Below are 23,102 nucleotides of genomic sequence, written 5' to 3'. Positions count from 1 at the left end.
TGCAGAGGAACAAAATTCCGTTCCTCCCCACGTGGGGCTCGAACCCACGACCCTGGGATTAAGAGCCTTATGTTCTACCGACTGAGCTAGCCGCACTGCCTCGGTGAGTATATGCCGGTTAGCACGTCACACAGTACTCGTTTGGGTTAATTGGTCCCATACAGAACCTCCCCATGTTGCCTAATGTTTTCCTAACGTCACACTCGTCACGTAGTTCACTTTTATTTCATAATCATTTCTGAGAGGTAACAGAATTGCATGACAACCTGCAGAGCTAGTTTCGTCAAAATTAACACACATACTTGATGTGACTCATAAGCCGAACGAGTTACTTTCCGACGTTATTTTAGATGTGCAAGTGCCAGTCAAAAACACGCGGCGACGGCAATATGCAAACCAATTCGCTAGTTAACACCGGTCTTGTTGTGCGTGTTTCAAGCTCAAGAGCATCTCCAAGCAGAAAATGGTCAACAGCAACGTTCACACGGTTTCGTACTGCTCAAGTGCTGCACTAAAACGGTATGTTTCTTTTTCAGATCTGGAAAAACACGACCGAGAGAGGAATCAAACACGCAATCTTCGGATACGAAGTCCGGCGCCTTATCCATTAGGCCACACGGTCACTGACAAACAAGTGCAACTCATATACGACTCATCTCAAAACGCTCACACCACTGAGGAGTTCTGTTTTCGTTCTACACAGACGCTGCCCATTGCTCTTTCCCACCCATTTGATACATTCAACCTGCTACGAGACCTACCAAATATAGACTGGGAAACTAAACCACACACTTTGTGCATTCGGAAATGTAAGGCAGGGCGTCCCTCGCCGCATTTGCTACGATGTCCATTTGCTACTTCTGCAGAAGTGGCGGCGACGGCGACGACGACGACGACGACGACGACGACGACAACCGCGGAAGGCTCTGAGATATGTGAGAAATACATCTATAAAATATATTTCAGACTGTCCCATCCCACCTTATGCTGTACCGCTTTGGCAAATGCTTTATCTGCGCCATTCGCCTTAATCACATCTGAGAGTAATTCTTAATAAAACGCCTCTCGCTAATTGTTAGTCATCCCAGATACTGTTTGCTATAAGGCCACGACGCGCAACTGATATCCAAAATTCGTCTGCCTCCTGTGAGGATCGAACTCACGACCCCTGGTTTACTAGACCAGTGCTCTGCCACTGAGCTAAAGAGGCGCGGCCTAGCGGTACTTTTGCGTACTTCATCCTTACGGTCGTCTGGATCATCAGACTTCAGCTGACAACACTTCATATTACCGTCTAATATTTGCAGCTATGGCGACCCATTACTGCTTGCCTACACATCTGACACGTAAAGGAAGTGCTCTCCAAATAACACCACTTGCATTTCAGAACATGTCTTTCACACATGTCTACAAAATCACCTTCACCTTCAAATACAGTTTCGTAGCGACTGACGGAGACGTAGGCAAAGTTTAAAGTTGCTATTTCCATTACATCACGTTAATCAGAAAAACGGTAAGTTACATCTGCAGAGGAACAAAATTCCGTTCCTCCCCACGTGGGGCTCGAACCCACGACCCTGCGATTAAGAGCCTTATGTTCTACCGACTGAGCTAGCCGCGCTGCCTCGGTGAGTATATGCCGGTTAGCACGTCACACAGTACTCGTTTGGGTTGATTGGTCCCATACAGAACCTCCCCATGTTGCCTAATGTTTTCCTAACGTCACACTCGTCACGTAGTTCACTTTTATTTCATAATCATTTCTGAGAGGTAACAGAATTGCATGACAACCTGCAGAGCTAGTTTCGTCAAAATTAACACACATACTTGATGTGACTCATAAGCCGAACGAGTTACTTTCCGACGTTATTTTAGATGTGCAAGTGCCAGTCAAAAACACGCGGCGACGGCAATATGCAAACCAATTCGCTAGTTAACACCGGTCTTGTTGTGCGTGTTTCAAGCTCAAGAGCATCTCCAAGCAGAAAATGGTCAACAGCAACGTTCACACGGTTTCGTACTGCTCAAGTGCTGCACTAAAACGGTATGTTTCTTTTTCATATCTGGAAAAACACGACCGAGAGAGGAATCAAACACGCAATCTTCGGATACGAAGTCCGACGCCTTATCCATTAGGCCACACGGTCACTGACAAACAAGTGGAACTTATATACGACTCATCTCAAAACGCTCACACCACTGAGGAGTTCTGTTTTCGTTCTACACAGACGCTGCCCCTTGCTCTTTCCCACCCATTTGATACATTCAACCTGCTACGAGACCTACCAAATATAGACTGGGAAACTAAACCACACACTTTGTGCATTCGGAAATGTAAGGCAGGGCGTCCCTCGCCGCATTTGCTACGATGTCCATTTGCTACTTCTGCAGAAGTGGCAACGGCGGCGACGACGACGACGACGACGACAACCGCGGAAGGCTCTGAGATATGTGAGAAATACATCTATAAAATATATTTCAGACTGTCCCATCCCACCTTATGCTGTACCGCTTTGGCAAATGCTTTATCTGCGCCATTCGCCTTAATCACATCTGAGAGTAATTCTTAATAAAACGCCTCTCGCTAATTGTTAGTCATCCCAGATACTGTTTGCTATAAGGCCACGACGCGCAACTGATATCCAAAATTCGTCTGCCTCCTGTGAGGATCGAACTCACGACCCCTGGTTTACTAGACCAGTGCTCTGCCACTGAGCTAAAGAGGCGCGGCCTAGCGGTACTTTTGCGTACTTCATCCTTACGGTCGTCTGGATCATCAGACTTCAGCTGACAACACTTCATATTACCGTCTAATATTTGCAGCTATGGCGACCCATTACTGCTTGCCTACACATCTGACACGTAAAGGAAGTGCTCTCCAAATAACACCACTTGCATTTCAGAACATGTCTTTCACACATGTCTACAAAATCACCTTCACCTTCAAATACAGTTTCGTAGCGACTGACGGAGACGTAGGCAAAGTTTAAAGTTGCTATTTCCATTACATCACGTTAATCAGAAAAACGGTAAGTTACATCTGCAGAGGAACAAACTTCCGTTCCTCCCCACGTGGGGCTCGAACCCACGACCCTGGGATTAAGAGCCTTATGTTCTACCGACTGAGCTAGCCGCGCTGCCTCGGTGAGTATATGCCGGTTAGCACGTCACACAGTACTCGTTTGGGTTGATTGGTCCCATACAGAACCTCCCCATGTTGCCTAATGTTTTCCTAACGTCACACTCGTCACGTAGTTCACTTTTATTTCATAATCATTTCTGAGAGGTAACAGAATTGCATGACAACCTGCAGAGCTAGTTTCGTCAAAATTAACACACATACTTGATGTGACTCATAAGCCGAACGAGTTACTTTCCGACGTTATTTTAGATGTGCAAGTGCCAGTCAAAAACACGCGGCGACGGCAATATGCAAACCAATTCGCTAGTTAACACCGGTCTTGTTGTGCGTGTTTTAAGCTGAAGAGCATCTCCAAGCAGAAAATGGTCAACAGCAACGTTCACACGGTTTCGTACTGCTCAAGTGCTGCACTAAAACGGTATGTTTCTTTTTCATATCTGGAAAAACACGACCGAGAGAGGAATCAAACACGCAATCTTCGGATACGAAGTCCGACGCCTTATCCATTAGGCCACACGGTCACTGACAAACAAGTGGAACTTATATACGACTCATCTCAAAACGCTCACACCACTGAGGAGTTGTGTTTTCGTTCTACACAGACGCTGCCCCTTGCTCTTTCCCACCCATTTGATACATTCAACCTGCTACGAGACCTACCAAATATAGACTGGGAAACTAAACCACACACTTTGTGCATTCGGAAATGTAAGGCAGGGCGTCCCTCGCCGCATTTGCTACGATGTCCATTTGCTACTTCTGCAGAAGTGGCGGCGGCGGCGGCGACGACGACGACGACGGCGACGACGACGACAACCGCGGAAGGCTCTGAGATATGTGAGAAATACATCTATAAAATATATTTCAGACTGTCCCATCCCACCTTATGCTGTACCGCTTTGGCAAATGCTTTATCTGCGCCATTCGCCTTAATCACATCTGAGAGTAATTCTTAATAAAACGCCTCTCGCTAATTGTTAGTCATCCCAGATACTGTTTGCTATAAGGCCACGACGCGCAACTGATATCCAAAATTCGTCTGCCTCCTGTGAGGATCGAACTCACGACCCCTGGTTTACTAGACCAGTGCTCTGCCACTGAGCTAAAGAGGCGCGGCCTAGCGGTACTTTTGCGTACTTCATCCTTACGGTCGTCTGGATCATCAGACTTCAGCTGACAACACTTCATATTACCGTCTAATATTTGCAGCTATGGCGACCCATTACTGCTTGCCTACACATCTGACACGTAAAGGAAGTGCTCTCCAAATAACACCACTTGCATTTCAGAACATGTCTTTCACACATGTCTACAAAATCACCTTCACCTTCAAATACAGTTTCGTAGCGACTGACGGAGACGTAGGCAAAGTTTAAAGTTGCTATTTCCATTACATCACGTTAATCAGATAAACGGTAAGTTACATCTGCAGAGGAACAAAATTCCGTTCCTCCCCACGTGGGGCTCGAACCCACGACCCTGCGATTAAGAGCCTTATGTTCTACCGACTGAGCTAGCCGCGCTGCCTCGGTGAGTATATGCCGGTTAGCACGTCACACAGTACTCGTTTGGGTTGATTGGTCCCATACAGAACCTCCCCATGTTGCCTAATGTTTTCCTAACGTCACACTCGTCACGTAGTTCACTTTTATTTCATAATCATTTCTGAGAGGTAACAGAATTGCATGACAACCTGCAGAGCTAGTTTCGTCAAAATTAGCACACATACTTCATGTGACTCATAAGCCGAACGAGTTACTTTCCGACGTTATTTTAGATGTGCAAGTGCCAGTCAAAAACACGCGGCGACGGCAATATGCAAACCAATTCGCTAGTTAACACCGGTCTTGTTGTGCGTGTTTCAAGCTCAAGAGCATCTCCAAGCAGAAAATGGTCAACAGCAACGTTCACTCGGTTTCGTACTGCTCAAGTGCTGCACTAAAACGGTATGTTTCTTTTTCATATCTGGAAAAACACGACCGAGAGAGGAATCAAACACGCAATCTTCGGATACGAAGTCCGACGCCTTATCCATTAGGCCACACGGTCACTGACAAACAAGTGGAACTTATATACGACTCATCTCAAAACGCTCACACCACTGAGGAGTTGTGTTTTCGTTCTACACAGACGCTGCCCCTTGCTCTTTCCCACCCATTTGATACATTCAACCTGCTACGAGACCTACCAAATATAGACTGGGAAACTAAACCACACACTTTGTGCATTCGGAAATGTAAGGCAGGGCGTCCCTCGCCGCATTTGCTACGATGTCCATTTGCTACTTCTGCAGAAGTGGCGGCGGCGGCGACGACGACGACGACGACGACGACAACCGCGGAAGGCTCTGAGATATGTGAGAAATACATCTATAAAATATATTTCAGACTGTCCCATCCCACCTTATGCTGTACCGCTTTGGCAAATGCTTTATCTGCGCCATTCGCCTTAATCACATCTGAGAGTAATTCTTAATAAAACGCCTCTCGCTAATTGTTAGTCATCCCAGATACTGTTTGCTATAAGGCCACGACGCGCAACTGATATCCAAAATTCGTCTGCCTCCTGTGAGGATCGAACTCACGACCCCTGGTTTACTAGACCAGTGCTCTGCCACTGAGCTAAAGAGGCGCGGCCTAGCGGTACTTTTGCGTACTTCATCCTTACGGTCGTCTGGATCATCAGACTTCAGCTGACAACACTTCATATTACCGTCTAATATTTGCAGCTATGGCGACCCATTACTGCTTGCCTACACATCTGACACGTAAAGGAAGTGCTCTCCAAATAACACCACTTGCATTTCAGAACATGTCTTTCACACATGTCTACAAAATCACCTACACCTTCAAATACAGTTTCGTAGCGACTGACGGAGACGTACGCAAAGTTTAAAGTTGCTATTTCCATTACATCACGTTAATCAGAAAAACGGTAAGTTACATCTGCAGAGGAACAAAATTCCGTTCCTCCCCACGTGGGGCTCGAACCCACGACCCTGCGATTAAGAGCCTTATGTTCTACCGACTGAGCTAGCCGCGCTGCCTCGGTGAGTATATGCCGGTTAGCACGTCACACAGTACTCGTTTGGGTTGATTGGTCCCATACAGAACCTCCCCATGTTGCCTACTGTTTTCCTAACGTCACACTCGTCACGTAGTTCACTTTTATTTCATAATCATTTCTGAGAGGTAACAGAATTGCATGACAACCTGCAGAGCTAGTTTCGTCAAAATTAACACACATACTTGATGTGACTCATAAGCCGAACGAGTTACTTTCCGACGTTATTTTAGATGTGCAAGTGCCAGTCAAAAACACGCGGCGACGGCAATATGCAAACCAATTCGCAAGTTAAAACCGGTCTTGTTGTGCGTGTTTCAAGCTCAAGAGCATCTCCAAGCAGAAAATGGTCAACAGCAACGTTCACACGGTTTCGTACTGCTCAAGTGCTGCACTAAAACGGTATGTTTCTTTTTCATATCTGGAAAAACACGACCGAGAGAGGAATCAAACACGCAATCTTCGGATACGAAGTCCGACGCCTTATCCATTAGGCCACACGGTCACTGACAAACAAGTGGAACTTATATACGACTCATCTCAAAACGCTCACACCACTGAGGAGTTGTGTTTTCGTTCTACACAGACGCTGCCCCTTGCTCTTTCCCACCCATTTGATACATTCAACCTGCTACGAAACCTACCAAATATAGACTGGGAAACTAAACCACACACTTTGTGCATTCGGAAATGTAAGGCAGGGCGTCCCTCGCCGCATTTGCTACGATGTCCATTTGCTACTTCTGCAGAAGTGGCGGCGGCGACGACGACGACGACGACGACGACAACCGCGGAAGGCTCTGAGATATGTGAGAAATACATCTATAAAATATATTTCAGACTGTCCCATCCCACCTTATGCTGTACCGCTTTGGCAAATGCTTTATCTGCGCCATTCGCCTTAATCACATCTGAGAGTAATTCTTAATAAAACGCCTCTCGCTAATTGTTAGTCATCCCAGATACTGTTTGCTATAAGGCCACGACGCGCAACTGATATCCAAGATTCGTCTGCCTCCTGTGAGGATCGAACTCACGACCCCTGGTTTTCTAGACCAGTGCTCTGCCACTGAGCTAAAGAGGCGCGGCCTAGCGGTACTTTTGCGTACTTCATCCTTACAGTCGTCTGGATCATCAGACTTCAGCTGACAACACTTCATATTACCGTCTAATATTTGCAGCTATGGCGACCCATTACTGCTTGGCTACACATCTGACACGTAAAGGAAGTGCTCTCCAAATAACACCACATGCATTTCAGAACATGTCTTTCACACATGTCTACAAAATCACCTTCACCTTCAAATACAGTTTCGTAGCGACTGACGGAGTCGTAGGCAAAGTTTAAAGTTGCTATTTCCATTACATCACGTTAATCAGAAAAACGGTAAGTTACATCTGCAGAGGAACAAAATTCCGTTCCTCCCCACGTGGGGCTCGAACCCACGACCCTGGGATTAAGAGCCTTATGTTCTACCGACTGAGCTAGCCGCGCTGCCTCGGTGAGTATATGCCGGTTAGCACGTCACACAGTACTCGTTTGGGTTGATTGGTCCCATACAGAACCTCCCCATGTTGCCTAATGTTTTCCTAACGTCACACTCGTCACGTAGTTCACTTTTATTTCATAATCATTTCTGAGAGGTAACAGAATTGCATGACAACCTGCAGAGCTAGTTTCGTCAAAATTAGCACACATACTTCATGTGACTCATAAGCCGAACGAGTTACTTTCCGACGTTATTTTAGATGTGCAAGTGCCAGTCAAAAACACGCGGCGACGGCAATATGCAAACCAATTCGCTAGTTAACACCGGTCTTGTTGTGCGTGTTTCAAGCTCAAGAGCATCTCCAAGCAGAAAATGGTCAACAGCAACGTTCACACGGTTTCGTACTGCTCAAGTGCTGCACTAAAACGGTATGTTTCTTTTTCAGATCTGGAAAAACACGACCGAGAGAGGAATCAAACACGCAATCTTCGGATACGAAGTCCGGCGCCTTATCCATTAGGCCACACGGTCACTGACAAACAAGTGCAACTCATATACGACTCATCTCAAAACGCTCACACCACTGAGGAGTTGTGTTTTCGTTCTACACAGACGCTGCCCCTTGCTCTTTCCCACCCATTTGATACATTCAACCTGCTACGAGACCTACCAAATATAGACTGGGAAACTAAACCACACACTTTGTGCATTCGGAAATGTAAGGCAGGGCGTCCCTCGCCGCATTTGCTACGATGTCCATTTGCTACTTCTGCAGAAGTGGCGGCGGCGGCGACGACGACGACGACGACGACGACAACCGCGGAAGGCTCTGAGATATGTGAGAAATACATCTATAAAATATATTTCAGACTGTCCCATCCCACCTTATGCTGTACCGCTTTGGCAAATGCTTTATCTGCGCCATTCGCCTTAATCACATCTGAGAGTAATTCTTAATAAAACGCCTCTCGCTAATTGTTAGTCATCCCAGATACTGTTTGCTATAAGGCCACGACGCGCAACTGATATCCAAAATTCGTCTGCCTCCTGTGAGGATCGAACTCACGACCCCTGGTTTACTAGACCAGTGCTCTGCCACTGAGCTAAAGAGGCGCGGCCTAGCGGTACTTTTGCGTACTTCATCCTTACGGTCGTCTGGATCATCAGACTTCAGCTGACAACACTTCATATTACCGTCTAATATTTGCAGCTATGGCGACCCATTACTGCTTGCCTACACATCTGACACGTAAAGGAAGTGCTCTCCAAATAACACCACTTGCATTTCAGAACATGTCTTTCACACATGTCTACAAAATCACCTTCACCTTCAAATACAGTTTCGTAGCGACTGACGGAGACGTAGGCAAAGTTTAAAGTTGCTATTTCCATTACATCACGTTAATCAGAAAAACGGTAAGTTACATCTGCAGAGGAACAAAATTCCGTTCCTCCCCACGTGGGGCTCGAACCCACGACCCTGGGATTAAGAGCCTTATGTTCTACCGACTGAGCTAGCCGCGCTGCCTCGGTGAGTATATGCCGGTTAGCACGTCACACAGTACTCGTTTGGGTTGATTGGTCCCATACAGAACCTCCCCATGTTGCCTAATGTTTTCCTAACGTCACACTCGTCACGTAGTTCACTTTTATTTCATAATCATTTCTGAGAGGTAACAGAATTGCATGACAACCTGCAGAGCTAGTTTCGTCAAAATTAGCACACATACTTGATGTGACTCATAAGCCGAACGAGTTACTTTCCGACGTTATTTTAGATGTGCAAGTGCCAGTCAAAAACACGCGGCGACGGCAATATGCAAACCAATTCGCTAGTTAACACCGGTCTTGTTGTGCGTGTTTCAAGCTCAAGAGCATCTCCAAGCAGAAAATGGTCAACAGCAACGTTCACTCGGTTTCGTACTGCTCAAGTGCTGCACTAAAACGGTATGTTTCTTTTTCATATCTGGAAAAACACGACCGAGAGAGGAATCAAACACGCAATCTTCGGATACGAAGTCCGACGCCTTATCCATTAGGCCACACGGTCACTGACAAACAAGTGGAACTTATATACGACTCATCTCAAAACGCTCACACCACTGAGGAGTTGTGTTTTCGTTCTACACAGACGCTGCCCCTTGCTCTTTCCCACCCATTTGATACATTCAACCTGCTACGAGACCTACCAAATATAGACTGGGAAACTAAACCACACACTTTGTGCATTCGGAAATGTAAGGCAGGGCGTCCCTCGCCGCATTTGCTACGATGTCCATTTGCTACTTCTGCAGAAGTGGCGGCGGCGGCGACGACGACGACGACGACAACCGCGGAAGGCTCTGATATATGTGAGAAATACATCAATGAAATATATTTCAGACAGTCCCATCCCACCTTATGCTGTACCGCTTTGGCAAATGCTTTATCTGCGCCATTCGCCTTAATCACATCTGAGAGTAATTCTTAATAAAACGCCTCTCGCTAATTGTTAGTCATCCCAGATACTGTTTGCTATAAGGCCACGACGCGCAACTGATATCCAAAATTCGTCTGCCTCCTGTGAGGATCGAACTCACGACCCCTGGTCTACTAGACCAGTGCTCTGCCACTGAGCTAAAGAGGCGCGGCCTAGCGGTACTTTTGCGTACTTCATCCTTACGGTCGTCTGGATCATCAGACTTCAGCTGACAACACTTCATATTACCGTCTAATATTTGCAGCTATGGCGACCCATTACTGCTTGCCTACACATCTGACACGTAAAGGAAGTGCTCTCCAAATAACACCACTTGCATTTCAGAACATGTCTTTCACACATGTCTACAAAATCACCTTCACCTTCAAATACAGTTTCGTAGCGACTGACGGAGACGTACGCAAAGTTTAAAGTTGCTATTTCCATTACATCACGTTAATCAGAAAAACGGTAAGTTACATCTGCAGAGGAACAAAATTCCGTTCCTCCCCACGTGGGGCTCGAACCCACGACCCTGCGATTAAGAGCCTTATGTTCTACCGACTGAGCTAGCCGCGCTGCCTCGGTGAGTAAATGCCGGTTAGCACGTCACACAGTACTCGTTTGGGTTGATTGGTCCCATACAGAACCTCCCCATGTTGCCTAATGTTTTCCTAACGTCACACTCGTCACGTAGTTCACTTTTATTTCATAATCATTTCTGAGAGGTAACAGAATTGCATGACAACCTGCAGAGCTAGTTTCGTCAAAATTAACACACATACTTGATGTGACTCATAAGCCGAACGAGTTACTTTCCGACGTTATTTTAGATGTGCAAGTGCCAGTCAAAAACACGCGGCGACGGCAATATGCAAACCAATTCGCAAGTTAAAACCGGTCTTGTTGTGCGTGTTTCAAGCTCAAGAGCATCTCCAAGCAGAAAATGGTCAACAGCAACGTTCACACGGTTTCGTACTGCTCAAGTGCTGCACTAAAACGGTATGTTTCTTTTTCATATCTGGAAAAACACGACCGAGAGAGGAATCAAACACGCAATCTTCGGATACGAAGTCCGACGCCTTATCCATTAGGCCACACGGTCACTGACAAACAAGTGGAACTTATATACGACTCATCTCAAAACGCTCACACCACTGAGGAGTTGTGTTTTCGTTCTACACAGACGCTGCCCCTTGCTCTTTCCCACCCATTTGATACATTCAACCTGCTACGAGACCTACCAAATATAGACTGGGAAACTAAACCACACACTTTGTGCATTCGGAAATGTAAGGCAGGGCGTCCCTCGCCGCATTTGCTACGATGTCCATTTGCTACTTCTGCAGAAGTGGCGGCGGCGACGACGACGACGACGACGACGACGACGACGACGACGACAACCGCGGAAGGCTCTGAGATATGTGAGAAATACATCTATAAAATATATTTCAGACTGTCCCATCCCACCTTATGCTGTACCGCTTTGGCAAATGCTTTATCTGCGCCATTCGCCTTAATCACATCTGAGAGTAATTCTTAATAAAACGCCTCTCGCTAATTGTTAGTCATCCCAGATACTGTTTGCTATAAGGCCACGACGCGCAACTGATATCCAAAATTCGTCTGCCTCCTGTGAGGATCGAACTCACGACCCCTGGTTTACTAGACCAGTGCTCTGCCACTGAGCTAAAGAGGCGCGGCCTAGCGGTACTTTTGCGTACTTCATCCTTACGGTCGTCTGGATCATCAGACTTCAGCTGACAACACTTCATATTACCGTCTAATATTTGCAGCTATGGCGACCCATTACTGCTTGCCTACACATCTGACACGTAAAGGAAGTGCTCTCCAAATAACACCACTTGCATTTCAGAACATGTCTTTCACACATGTCTACAAAATCACCTTCACCTTCAAATACAGTTTCGTAGCGACTGACGGAGACGTAGGCAAAGTTTAAAGTTGCTATTTCCATTACATCACGTTAATCAGAAAAACGGTAAGTTACATCTGCAGAGGAACAAACTTCCGTTCCTCCCCACGTGGGGCTCGAACCCACGACCCTGGGATTAAGAGCCTTATGTTCTACCGACTGAGCTAGCCGCGCTGCCTCGGTGAGTATATGCCGGTTAGCACGTCACACAGTACTCGTTTGGGTTGATTGGTTCTATACAGAACCTCCCCATGTTGCCTAATGTTTTCCTAACGTCACACTCGTCACGTAGTTCACTTTTATTTCATAATCATTTCTGAGAGGTAACAGAATTGCATGACAACCTGCAGAGCTAGTTTCGTCAAAATTAACACACATACTTGATGTGACTCATAAGCCGAACGAGTTACTTTCCGACGTTATTTTAGATGTGCAAGTGCCAGTCAAAAACACGCGGCGACGGCAATATGCAAACCAGTTCGCTAGTTAACACCGGTCTTGTTGTGCGTGTTTTAAGCTGAAGAGCATCTCCAAGCAGAAAATGGTCAACAGCAACGTTCACACGGTTTCGTACTGCTCAAGTGCTGCACTAAAACGGTATGTTTCTTTTTCATATCTGGAAAAACACGACCGAGAGAGGAATCAAACACGCAATCTTCGGATACGAAGTCCGACGCCTTATCCATTAGGCCACACGGTCACTGACAAACAAGTGGAACTTATATACGACTCATCTCAAAACGCTCACACCACTGAGGAGTTGTGTTTTCGTTCTACACAGACGCTGCCCCTTGCTCTTTCCCACCCATTTGATACATTCAACCTGCTACGAGACCTACCAAATATAGACTGGGAAACTAAACCACACACTTTGTGCATTCGGAAATGTAAGGCAGGGCGTCCCTCGCCGCATTTGCTACGATGTCCATTTGCTACTTCTGCAGAAGTGGCGGCGGCGGCGGCGACGACGACGACGACGACGGCGACGACGACGACAACCGCGGAAGGCTCTGAGATATGTGAGAAATACATCTATAAAATATATTTCAGACTGTCCCATCCCACCTTATGCTGTACCGCTTTGGCAAATGCTTTATCTGCGCCATTCGCCTTAATCACATCTGAGAGTAATTCTTAATAAAACGCCTCTCGCTAATTGTTACTCATCCCAGATACTGTTTGCTATAAGGCCACGACGCGCAACTGATATCCAAAATTCGTCTGCCTCCTGTGAGGATCGAACTCACGACCCCTGGTTTACTAGACCAGTGCTCTGCCACTGAGCTAAAGAGGCGCGGCCTAGCGGTACTTTTGCGTACTTCATCCTTACGGTCGTCTGGATCATCAGACTTCAGCTGACAACACTTCATATTACCGTCTAATATTTGCAGCTATGGCGACCCATTACTGCTTGCCTACACATCTGACACGTAAAGGAAGTGCTCTCCAAATAACACCACTTGCATTTCAGAACATGTCTTTCACACATGTCTACAAAATCACCTTCACCTTCAAATACAGTTTCGTAGCGACTGACGGAGACGTAGGCAAAGTTTAAAGTTGCTATTTCCATTACATCACGTTAATCAGAAAAACGGTAAGTTACATCTGCAGAGGAACAAAATTCCGTTCCTCCCCACGTGGGGCTCGAACCCACGACCCTGGGATTAAGAGCCTTATGTTCTACCGACTGAGCTAGCCGCGCTGCCTCGGTGAGTATATGCCGGTTAGCATGTCACACAGTACTCGTTTGGGTTGATTGGTCCCATACAGAACCTCCCCATGTTGCCTAATGTTTTCCTAACGTCACACTCGTCACGTAGTTCACTTTTATTTCATAATCATTTCTGAGAGGTAACAGAATTGCATGACAACCTGCAGAGCTAGTTTCGTCAAAATTAACACACATACTTGATGTGACTCATAAGCCGAACGAGTTACTTTCCGACGTTATTTTAGATGTGCAAGTGCCAGTCAAAAACACGCGGCGACGGCAATATGCAAACCAATTCGCTAGTTAACACCGGTCTTGTTGTGCGTGTTTCAAGCTCAAGAGCATCTCCAAGCAGAAAATGGTCAACAGCAACGTTCACTCGGTTTCGTACTGCTCAAGTGCTGCACTAAAACGGTATGTTTCTTTTTCATATCTGGAAAAACACGACCGAGAGAGGAATCAAACACGCAATCTTCGGATACGAAGTCCGACGCCTTATCCATTAGGCCACACGGTCACTGACAAACAAGTGGAACTTATATACGACTCATCTCAAAACGCTCACACCACTGAGGAGTTGTGTTTTCGTTCTACACAGACGCTGCCCCTTGCTCTTTCCCACCCATTTGATACATTCAACCTGCTACGAGACCTACCAAATATAGACTGGGAAACTAAACCACACACTTTGTGCATTCGGAAATGTAAGGCAGGGCGTCCCTCGCCGCATTTGCTACGATGTCCATTTGCTACTTCTGCAGAAGTGGCGGCGGCGGCGACGACGACGACGACGACGACGACAACCGCGGAAGGCTCTGAGATATGTGAGAAATACATCTATAAAATATATTTCAGACTGTCCCATCCCACCTTATGCTGTACCGCTTTGGCAAATGCTTTATCTGCGCCATTCGCCTTAATCACATCTGAGAGTAATTCTTAATAAAACGCCTCTCGCTAATTGTTAGTCATCCCAGATACTGTTTGCTATAAGGCCACGACGCGCAACTGATATCCAAAATTCGTCTGCCTCCTGTGAGGATCGAACTCACGACCCCTGGTTCACTAGACCAGTGCTCTGCCACTGAGCTAAAGAGGCGCGGCCTAGCGGTACTTTTGCGTACTTCATCCTTACGGTCGTCTGGATCATCAGACTTCAGCTGACAACACTTCATATTACCGTCTAATATTTGCAGCTATGGCGACCCATTACTGCTTGCCTACACATCTGACACGTAAAGGAAGTGCTCTCCAAATAACACCACTTGCATTTCAGAACATGTCTTTCACACATGTCTACAAAATCACCTTCACCTTCAAATACAGTTTCGTAGCGACTGACGGAGACGTACGCAAAGTTTAAAGTTGCTATTTCCATTACATCACGTTAATCAGAAAAACGGTAAGTTACATCTGCAGAGGAACAAAATTCCGTTCCTCCCCACGTGGGGCTCGAACAAACGACCCTGCGATTAAGAGCCTTATGTTCTACCGACTGAGCTAGCCGCGCTGCCTCGGTGAGTAAATGCCGGTTAGCACGTCACACAGTACTCGTTTGGGTTGATTGGTCCCATACAGAACCTCCCCATGTTGCCTAATGTTTTCCTAACGTCACACTCGTCACGTAGTTCACTTTTATTTCATAATCATTTCTGAGAGGTAACAGAATTGCATGACAACCTGCAGAGCTAGTTTCGTCAAAATTAACACACATACTTGATGTGACTCATAAGCCGAACGAGTTACTTTCCGACGTTATTTTAGATGTGCAAGTGCCAGTCAAAAACACGCGGCGACGGCAATATGCAAACCAATTCGCAAGTTAAAACCGGTCTTGTTGTGCGTGTTTCAAGCTCAAGAGCATCTCCAAGCAGAAAATGGTCAACAGCAACGTTCACACGGTTTCGTACTGCTCAAGTGCTGCACTAAAACGGTATGTTTCTTTTTCATATCTGGAAAAACACGACCGAGAGAGGAATCAAACACGCAATCTTCGGATACGAAGTCCGACGCCTTATCCATTAGGCCACACGGTCACTGACAAACAAGTGGAACTTATATACGACTCATCTCAAAACGCTCACACCACTGAGGAGTTGTGTTTTCGTTCTACACAGACGCTGCCCCTTGCTCTTTCCCACCCATTTGATACATTCAACCTGCTACGAGACCTACCAAATATAGACTGGGAAACTAAACCACACACTTTGTGCATTCGGAAATGTAAGGCAGGGCGTCCCTCGCCGCATTTGCTACGATGTCCATTTGCTACTTCTGCAGAAGTGGCGGCGGCGACGACGACGACGACAACCGCGGAAGGCTCTGAGATATGTGAGAAATACATCTATAAAATATATTTCAGACTGTCCCATCCCACCTTATGCTGTACCGCTTTGGCAAATGCTTTATCTGCGCCATTCGCCTTAATCACATCTGAGAGTAATTCTTAATAAAACGCCTCTCGCTAATTGTTAGTCATCCCAGATACTGTTTGCTATAAGGCCACGACGCGCAACTGATATCCAAAATTCGTCTGCCTCCTGTGAGGATCGAACTCACGACCCCTGGTTTACTAGACCAGTGCTCTGCCACTGAGCTAAAGAGGCGCGGCCTAGCGGTACTTTTGCGTACTTCATCCTTACGGTCGTCTGGATCATCAGACTTCAGCTGACAACACTTCATATTACCGTCTAATATTTGCAGCTATGGCGACCCATTACTGCTTGCCTACACATCTGACACGTAAAGGAAGTGCTCTCCAAATAACACCACTTGCATTTCAGAACATGTCTTTCACACATGTCTACAAAATCACCTTCACCTTCAAATACAGTTTCGTAGCGACTGACGGAGACGTACGCAAAGTTTAAAGTTGCTATTTCCATTACATCACGTTAATCAGAAAAACGGTAAGTTACATCTGCAGAGGAACAAAATTCCGTTCCTCCCCACGTGGGGCTCGAACCCACGACCCTGCGATTAAGAGCCTTATGTTCTACCGACTGAGCTAGCCGCGCTGCCTCGGTGAGTATATGCCGGTTAGCACGTCACACAGTACTCGTTTGGGTTGATTGGTCCCATACAGAACCTCCCCATGTTGCCTAATGTTTTCCTAACGTCACACTCGTCACGTAGTTCACTTTTATTTCATAATCATTTCTGAGAGGTAACAGAATTGCATGACAACCTGCAGAGCTAGTTTCGTCAAAATTAACACACATACTTGATGTGACTCATAAGCCGAACGAGTTACTTTCCGACGTTATTTTAGATGTGCAAGTGCCAGTCAAAAACACGCGGCGACGGCAATATGCAAACCAATTCGCAAGTTAAAACCGGTCTTGTTGTGCGTGTTTCAAGCTCAAGAGCATCTCCAAGCAGAAAATGGTCAACAGCAACGTTCACACGGTTTCGTACTGCTCAAGTGCTGCACTAAAACGGTATGTTTCTTTTTCATATCTGGAAAAACACGACCGAGAGAGGAATCAAACACGCAATCTTCGGATACGAAGTCCGACGCCTTATCCATTAGGCCACACGGTCACTGACAAACAAGTGGAACTTATATACGACTCATCTCAAAACGCTCACACCACTGAGGAGTTGTGTTTTCGTTCTACACAGACGCTGCCCCTTGCTCTTTCCCACCCATTTGATACATTCAACCTGCTACGAGACCTACCAAATATAGACTGGGAAACTAAACCACACACTTTGTGCATTCGGAAATGTAAGGCAGGGCGTCCCTCGCCGCATTTGCTACGATGTCCATTTGCTACTTCTGCAGAAGTGGCGGCGGCGACGACGACGACGACGACGACGACGACGACGACGACGACGACGACAACCGCGGAAGGCTCTGAGATATGTGAGAAATACATCTATAAAATATATTTCAGACTGTCCCATCCCACCTTATGCTGTACCGCTTTGGCAAATGCTTTATCTGCGCCATTCGCCTTAATCACATCTGAGAGTAATTCTTAATAAAACGCCTCTCGCTAATTGTTAGTCATCCCAGATACTGTTTGCTATAAGGCCACGACGCGCAACTGATATCCAAGATTCGTCTGCCTCCTGTGAGGATCGAACTCACGACCCCTGGTTTTCTAGACCAGTGCTCTGCCACTGAGCTAAAGAGGCGCGGCCTAGCGGTACTTTTGCGTACTTCATCCTTACAGTCGTCTGGATCATCAGACTTCAGCTGACAACACTTCATATTACCGTCTAATATTTGCAGCTATGGCGACCCATTACTGCTTGGCTACACATCTGACACGTAAAGGAAGTGCTCTCCAAATAACACCACTTGCATTTCAGAACATGTCTTTCACACATGTCTACAAAATCACCTTCACCTTCAAATACAGTTTCGTAGCGACTGACGGAGTCGTAGGCAAAGTTTAAAGTTGCTATTTCCATTACATCACGTTAATCAGAAAAACGGTAAGTTACATCTGCAGAGGAACAAAATTCCGTTCCTCCCCACGTGGGGCTCGAACCCACGACCCTGGGATTAAGAGCCTTATGTTCTACCGACTGAGCTAGCCGCGCTGCCTCGGTGAGTATATGCCGGTTAGCACGTCACACAGTACTCGTTTGGGTTGATTGGTCCCATACAGAACCTCCCCATGTTGCCTAATGTTTTCCTAACGTCACACTCGTCACGTAGTTCACTTTTATTTCATAATCATTTCTGAGAGGTAACAGAATTGCATGACAACCTGCAGAGCTAGTTTCGTCAAAATTAGCACACATACTTGATGTGACTCATAAGCCGAACGAGTTACTTTCCGACGTTATTTTAGATGTGCAAGTGCCAGTCAAAAACACGCGGCGACGGCAATATGCAAACCAATTCGCTAGTTAACACCGGTCTTGTTGTGCGTGTTTCAAGCTCAAGAGCATCTCCAAGCAGAAAATGGTCAACAGCAACGTTCACACGGTTTCGTACTGCTCAAGTGCTGCACTAAAACGGTATGTTTCTTTTTCAGATCTGGAAAAACACGACCGAGAGAGGAATCAAACACGCAATCTTCGGATACGAAGTCCGGCGCCTTATCCATTAGGCCACACGGTCACTGACAAACAAGTGCAACTCATATACGACTCATCTCAAAACGCTCACACCACTGAGGAGTTGTGTTTTCGTTCTACACAGACGCTGCCCCTTGCTCTTTCCCACCCATTTGATACATTCAACCTGCTACGAGACCTACCAAATATAGACTGGGAAACTAAACCACACACTTTGTGCATTCGGAAATGTAAGGCAGGGCGTCCCTCGCCGCATTTGCTACGATGTCCATTTGCTACTTCTGCAGAAGTGGCGGCGGCGGCGACGACGACGACGACGACGACGACGACGACGACGACGACGACGACGACAACCGCGGAAGGCTCTGAGATATGTGAGAAATACATCTATAAAATATATTTCAGACTGTCCCATCCCACCTTATGCTGTACCGCTTTGGCAAATGCTTTATCTGCGCCATTCGCCTTAATCACATCTGAGAGTAATTCCTAATAAAACGCCTCTCGCTAATTGTTAGTCATCCCAGATACTGTTTGCTATAAGGCCACGACGCGCAACTGATATCCAAAATTCGTCTGCATCCTGTGAGGATCGAACTCACGACCCCTGGTTAACTAGACCAGTGCTCTGCCACTGAGCTAAAGAGGCGCGGCCTAGCGGTACATTTGCGTACTTCATCCTTACGGTCGTCTGGATCATCAGACTTCAGCTGACAACACTTCATATTACCGTCTAATATTTGCAGCTATGGCGACCCATTACTGCTTGCCTACACATCTGACACGTAAAGGAAGTGCTCTCCAAATAACACCACTTGCATTTCAGAACATGTCTTTCACACATGTCTACAAAATCATCTTCACCTTCAAATACAGTTTCGTAGCGACTGACGGAGACGTAGGCAAAGTTTAAAGTTGCTATTTCCATTACATCACGTTAATCAGAAAAACGGTAAGTTACATCTGCAGAGGAACAAAATTCCGTTCCTCCCCACGTGGGGCTCGAACCCACGACCCTGGGATTAAGAGCCTTATGTTCTACCGACTGAGCTAGCCGCGCTGCCTCGGTGAGTATATGCCGGTTAGCACGTCACACAGTACTCGTTTGGGTTGATTGGTCCCATACAGAACCTCCCCATGTTGCCTAATGTTTTCCTAACGTCACACTCGTCACGTAGTTCACTTTTATTTCATAATCATTTCTGAGAGGTAACAGAATTGCATGACAACCTGCAGAGCTAGTTTCGTCAAAATTAGCACACATACTTGATGTGACTCATAAGCCGAACGAGTTACTTTCCGACGTTATTTTAGATGTGCAAGTGCCAGTCAAAAACACGCGGCGACGGCAATATGCAAACCAATTCGCTAGTTAACACCGGTCTTGTTGTGCGTGTTTCAAGCTCAAGAGCATCTCCAAGCAGAAAATGGTCAACAGCAACGTTCACTCGGTTTCGTACTGCTCAAGTGCTGCACTAAAACGGTATGTTTCTTTTTCATATCTGGAAAAACACGACCGAGAGAGGAATCAAACACGCAATCTTCGGATACGAAGTCCGACGCCTTATCCATTAGGCCACACGGTCACTGACAAACAAGTGGAACTTATATACGACTCATCTCAAAACGCTCACACCACTGAGGAGTTGTGTTTTCGTTCTACACAGACGCTGCCCCTTGCTCTTTCCCACCCATTTGATACATTCAACCTGCTACGAGACCTACCAAATATAGACTGGGAAACTAAACCACACACTTTGTGCATTCGGAAATGTAAGGCAGGGCGCCCCTCGCCGCATTTGCTACGATGTCCATTTGCTACTTCTGCAGAAGTGGCGGCGGCGGCGACGACGACGACGACGACAACCGCGGAAGGCTCTGAGATATGTGAGAAATACATCTATAAAATATATTTCAGACTGTCCCATCCCACCTTATGCTGTACCGCTTTGGCAAATGCTTTATCTGCGCCATTCGCCTTAATCACATCTGAGAGTAATTCTTAATAAAACGCCTCTCGCTAATTGTTAGTCATCCCAGATACTGTTTGCTATAAGGCCACGACGCGCAACTGATATCCAAAATTCGTCTGCCTCCTGTGAGGATCGAACTCACGACCCCTGGTTTACTAGACCAGTGCTCTGCCACTGAGCTAAAGAGGCGCGGCCTAGCGGTACTTTTGCGTACTTCATCCTTACGGTCGTCTGGATCATCAGACTTCAGCTGACAACACTTCATATTACCGTCTAATATTTGCAGCTATGGCGACCCATTACTGCTTGCCTACACATCTGACACGTAAAGGAAGTGCTCTCCAAATAACACCACTTGCATTTCAGAACATGTCTTTCACACATGTCTACAAAATCACCTTCACCTTCAAATACAGTTTCGTAGCGACTGACGGAGATGTACGCAAAGTTTAAAGTTGCTATTTCCATTACATCACGTTAATCAGAAAAACGGTAAGTTACATCTGCAGAGGAACAAAATTCCGTTCCTCCCCACGTGGGGCTCGAACCCACGACCCTGGGATTAAGAGCCTTATGTTCTACCGACTGAGCTAGCCGCGCTGCCTCGGTGAGTATATGCCGGTTAGCACGTCACACAGTACTCGTTTGGGTTGATTGGTCCCATACAGAACCTCCCCATGTTGCCTAATGTTTTCCTAACGTCACACTCGTCACGTAGTTCACTTTTATTTCATAATCATTTCTGAGAGGTAACAGAATTGCATGACAACCTGCAGAGCTAGTTTCGTCAAAATTAACACACATACTTGATGTGACTCATAAGCCGAACGAGTTACTTTCCGACGTTATTTTAGATGTGCAAGTGCCAGTCAAAAACACGCGGCGACGGCAATATGCAAACCAATTCGCAAGTTAAAACCGGTCTTGTTGTGCGTGTTTCAAGCTCAAGAGCATCTCCAAGCAGAAAATGGTCAACAGCAACGTTCACACGGTTTCGTACTGCTCAAGTGCTGCACTAAAACGGTATGTTTCTTTTTCATATCTGGAAAAACACGACCGAGAGAGGAATCAAACACGCAATCTTCGGATACGAAGTCCGACGCCTTATCCATTAGGCCACACGGTCACTGACAAACAAGTGGAACTTATATACGACTCATCTCAAAACGCTCACACCACTGAGGAGTTGTGTTTTCGTTCTACACAGACGCTGCCCCTTGCTCTTTCCCACCCATTTGATACATTCAACCTGCTACGAGACCTACCAAATATAGACTGGGAAACTAAACCACACACTTTGTGCATTCGGAAATGTAAGGCAGGGCGTCCCTCGCCGCATTTGCTACGATGTCCATTTGCTACTTCTGCAGAAGTGGCGGCGGCGACGACGACGACGACGACGACGACAACGACGACAACCGCGGAAGGCTCTGAGATATGTGAGAAATACATCTATAAAATATATTTCAGACTGTCCCATCCCACCTTATGCTGTACCGCTTTGGCAAATGCTTTATCTGCGCCATTCGCCTTAATCACATCTGAGAGTAATTCTTAATAAAACGCCTCTCGCTAATCGTTAGTCATCCCAGATACTGTTTGCTATAAGGCCACGACGCGCAACTGATATCCAAAATTCGTCTGCCTCCTGTGAGGATCGAACTCACGACCCCTGGTTTACTAGACCAGTGCTCTGCCACTGAGCTAAAGAGGCGCGGCCTAGCGGTACTTTTGCGTACTTCATCCTTACGGTCGTCTGGATCATCAGACTTCAGCTGACAACACTTCATATTACCGTCTAATATTTGCAGCTATGGCGACCCATTACTGCTTGCCTACACATCTGACACGTAAAGGAAGTGCTCTCCAAATAACACCACTTGCATTTCAGAACATGTCTTTCACACATGTCTACAAAATCACCTTCACCTTCAAATACAGTTTCGTAGCGACTGACGGAGACGTAGGCAAAGTTTAAAGTTGCTATTTCCATTACATCACGTTAATCAGAAAAACGGTAAGTTACATCTGCAGAGGAACAAAATTCCGTTCCTCCCCACGTGGGGCTCGAACCCACGACCCTGGGATTAAGAGCCTTATGTTCTACCGACTGAGCTAGCCGCGCTGCCTCGGTGAGTATATGCCGGTTACCACGTCACACAGTACTCGTTTGGGTTGATTGGTCCCATACAGAACCTCCCCATGTTGCCTAATGTTTTCCTAACGTCACACTCGTCACGTAGTTCACTTTTATTTCATAATCATTTCTGAGAGGTAACAGAATTGCAT

General features: G+C 46.4%; 15 non-coding genes across 15 annotated transcripts; all 15 read right to left on the bottom strand.

The window, feature by feature from the left end:
* Positions 1 to 1,138: 1,138 nt before the first annotated feature.
* On the bottom strand, positions 1,139 to 1,210 carry Trnat-agu (transfer RNA threonine (anticodon AGU)). Its single transcript has one exon. It is a non-coding gene; the product is annotated as a tRNA-Thr (tRNA).
* A 1,444-nt stretch (positions 1,211 to 2,654) lies between these two features.
* On the bottom strand, positions 2,655 to 2,726 carry Trnat-agu (transfer RNA threonine (anticodon AGU)). The gene has a single exon. It is a non-coding gene; the product is annotated as a tRNA-Thr (tRNA).
* A 1,456-nt stretch (positions 2,727 to 4,182) lies between these two features.
* Positions 4,183 to 4,254, bottom strand: Trnat-agu (transfer RNA threonine (anticodon AGU)). Its single transcript has one exon. It is a non-coding gene; the product is annotated as a tRNA-Thr (tRNA).
* A 1,447-nt stretch (positions 4,255 to 5,701) lies between these two features.
* Positions 5,702 to 5,773, bottom strand: Trnat-agu (transfer RNA threonine (anticodon AGU)). Its single transcript has one exon. It is a non-coding gene; the product is annotated as a tRNA-Thr (tRNA).
* A 1,444-nt stretch (positions 5,774 to 7,217) lies between these two features.
* Trnas-aga (transfer RNA serine (anticodon AGA)) lies at positions 7,218 to 7,289 on the bottom strand. The gene has a single exon. It is a non-coding gene; the product is annotated as a tRNA-Ser (tRNA).
* Positions 7,290 to 8,736: 1,447 nt separating this feature from the next.
* Trnat-agu (transfer RNA threonine (anticodon AGU)) lies at positions 8,737 to 8,808 on the bottom strand. Its single transcript has one exon. It is a non-coding gene; the product is annotated as a tRNA-Thr (tRNA).
* Positions 8,809 to 10,249: 1,441 nt separating this feature from the next.
* On the bottom strand, positions 10,250 to 10,321 carry Trnat-agu (transfer RNA threonine (anticodon AGU)). Its single transcript has one exon. It is a non-coding gene; the product is annotated as a tRNA-Thr (tRNA).
* Positions 10,322 to 11,780: 1,459 nt separating this feature from the next.
* Trnat-agu (transfer RNA threonine (anticodon AGU)) lies at positions 11,781 to 11,852 on the bottom strand. The gene has a single exon. It is a non-coding gene; the product is annotated as a tRNA-Thr (tRNA).
* A 1,459-nt stretch (positions 11,853 to 13,311) lies between these two features.
* On the bottom strand, positions 13,312 to 13,383 carry Trnat-agu (transfer RNA threonine (anticodon AGU)). The gene has a single exon. It is a non-coding gene; the product is annotated as a tRNA-Thr (tRNA).
* Positions 13,384 to 14,830: 1,447 nt separating this feature from the next.
* Trnat-agu (transfer RNA threonine (anticodon AGU)) lies at positions 14,831 to 14,902 on the bottom strand. Its single transcript has one exon. It is a non-coding gene; the product is annotated as a tRNA-Thr (tRNA).
* A 1,435-nt stretch (positions 14,903 to 16,337) lies between these two features.
* On the bottom strand, positions 16,338 to 16,409 carry Trnat-agu (transfer RNA threonine (anticodon AGU)). The gene has a single exon. It is a non-coding gene; the product is annotated as a tRNA-Thr (tRNA).
* Positions 16,410 to 17,874: 1,465 nt separating this feature from the next.
* Trnas-aga (transfer RNA serine (anticodon AGA)) lies at positions 17,875 to 17,946 on the bottom strand. Its single transcript has one exon. It is a non-coding gene; the product is annotated as a tRNA-Ser (tRNA).
* A 1,471-nt stretch (positions 17,947 to 19,417) lies between these two features.
* On the bottom strand, positions 19,418 to 19,489 carry Trnat-agu (transfer RNA threonine (anticodon AGU)). The gene has a single exon. It is a non-coding gene; the product is annotated as a tRNA-Thr (tRNA).
* Positions 19,490 to 20,930: 1,441 nt separating this feature from the next.
* On the bottom strand, positions 20,931 to 21,002 carry Trnat-agu (transfer RNA threonine (anticodon AGU)). The gene has a single exon. It is a non-coding gene; the product is annotated as a tRNA-Thr (tRNA).
* A 1,453-nt stretch (positions 21,003 to 22,455) lies between these two features.
* Trnat-agu (transfer RNA threonine (anticodon AGU)) lies at positions 22,456 to 22,527 on the bottom strand. Its single transcript has one exon. It is a non-coding gene; the product is annotated as a tRNA-Thr (tRNA).
* Between the last annotated feature and the right edge of the window lie 575 nt (positions 22,528 to 23,102).

Source organism: Schistocerca gregaria, chromosome 4 (genome assembly GCF_023897955.1).
Source record: "Schistocerca gregaria isolate iqSchGreg1 chromosome 4, iqSchGreg1.2, whole genome shotgun sequence".
NCBI lineage: Eukaryota > Metazoa > Arthropoda > Insecta > Orthoptera > Acrididae > Schistocerca > Schistocerca gregaria.
The sequence above is the reverse complement of the archived record's forward strand: the minus strand, read 5'-3'. Positions and strand labels throughout refer to the sequence as shown.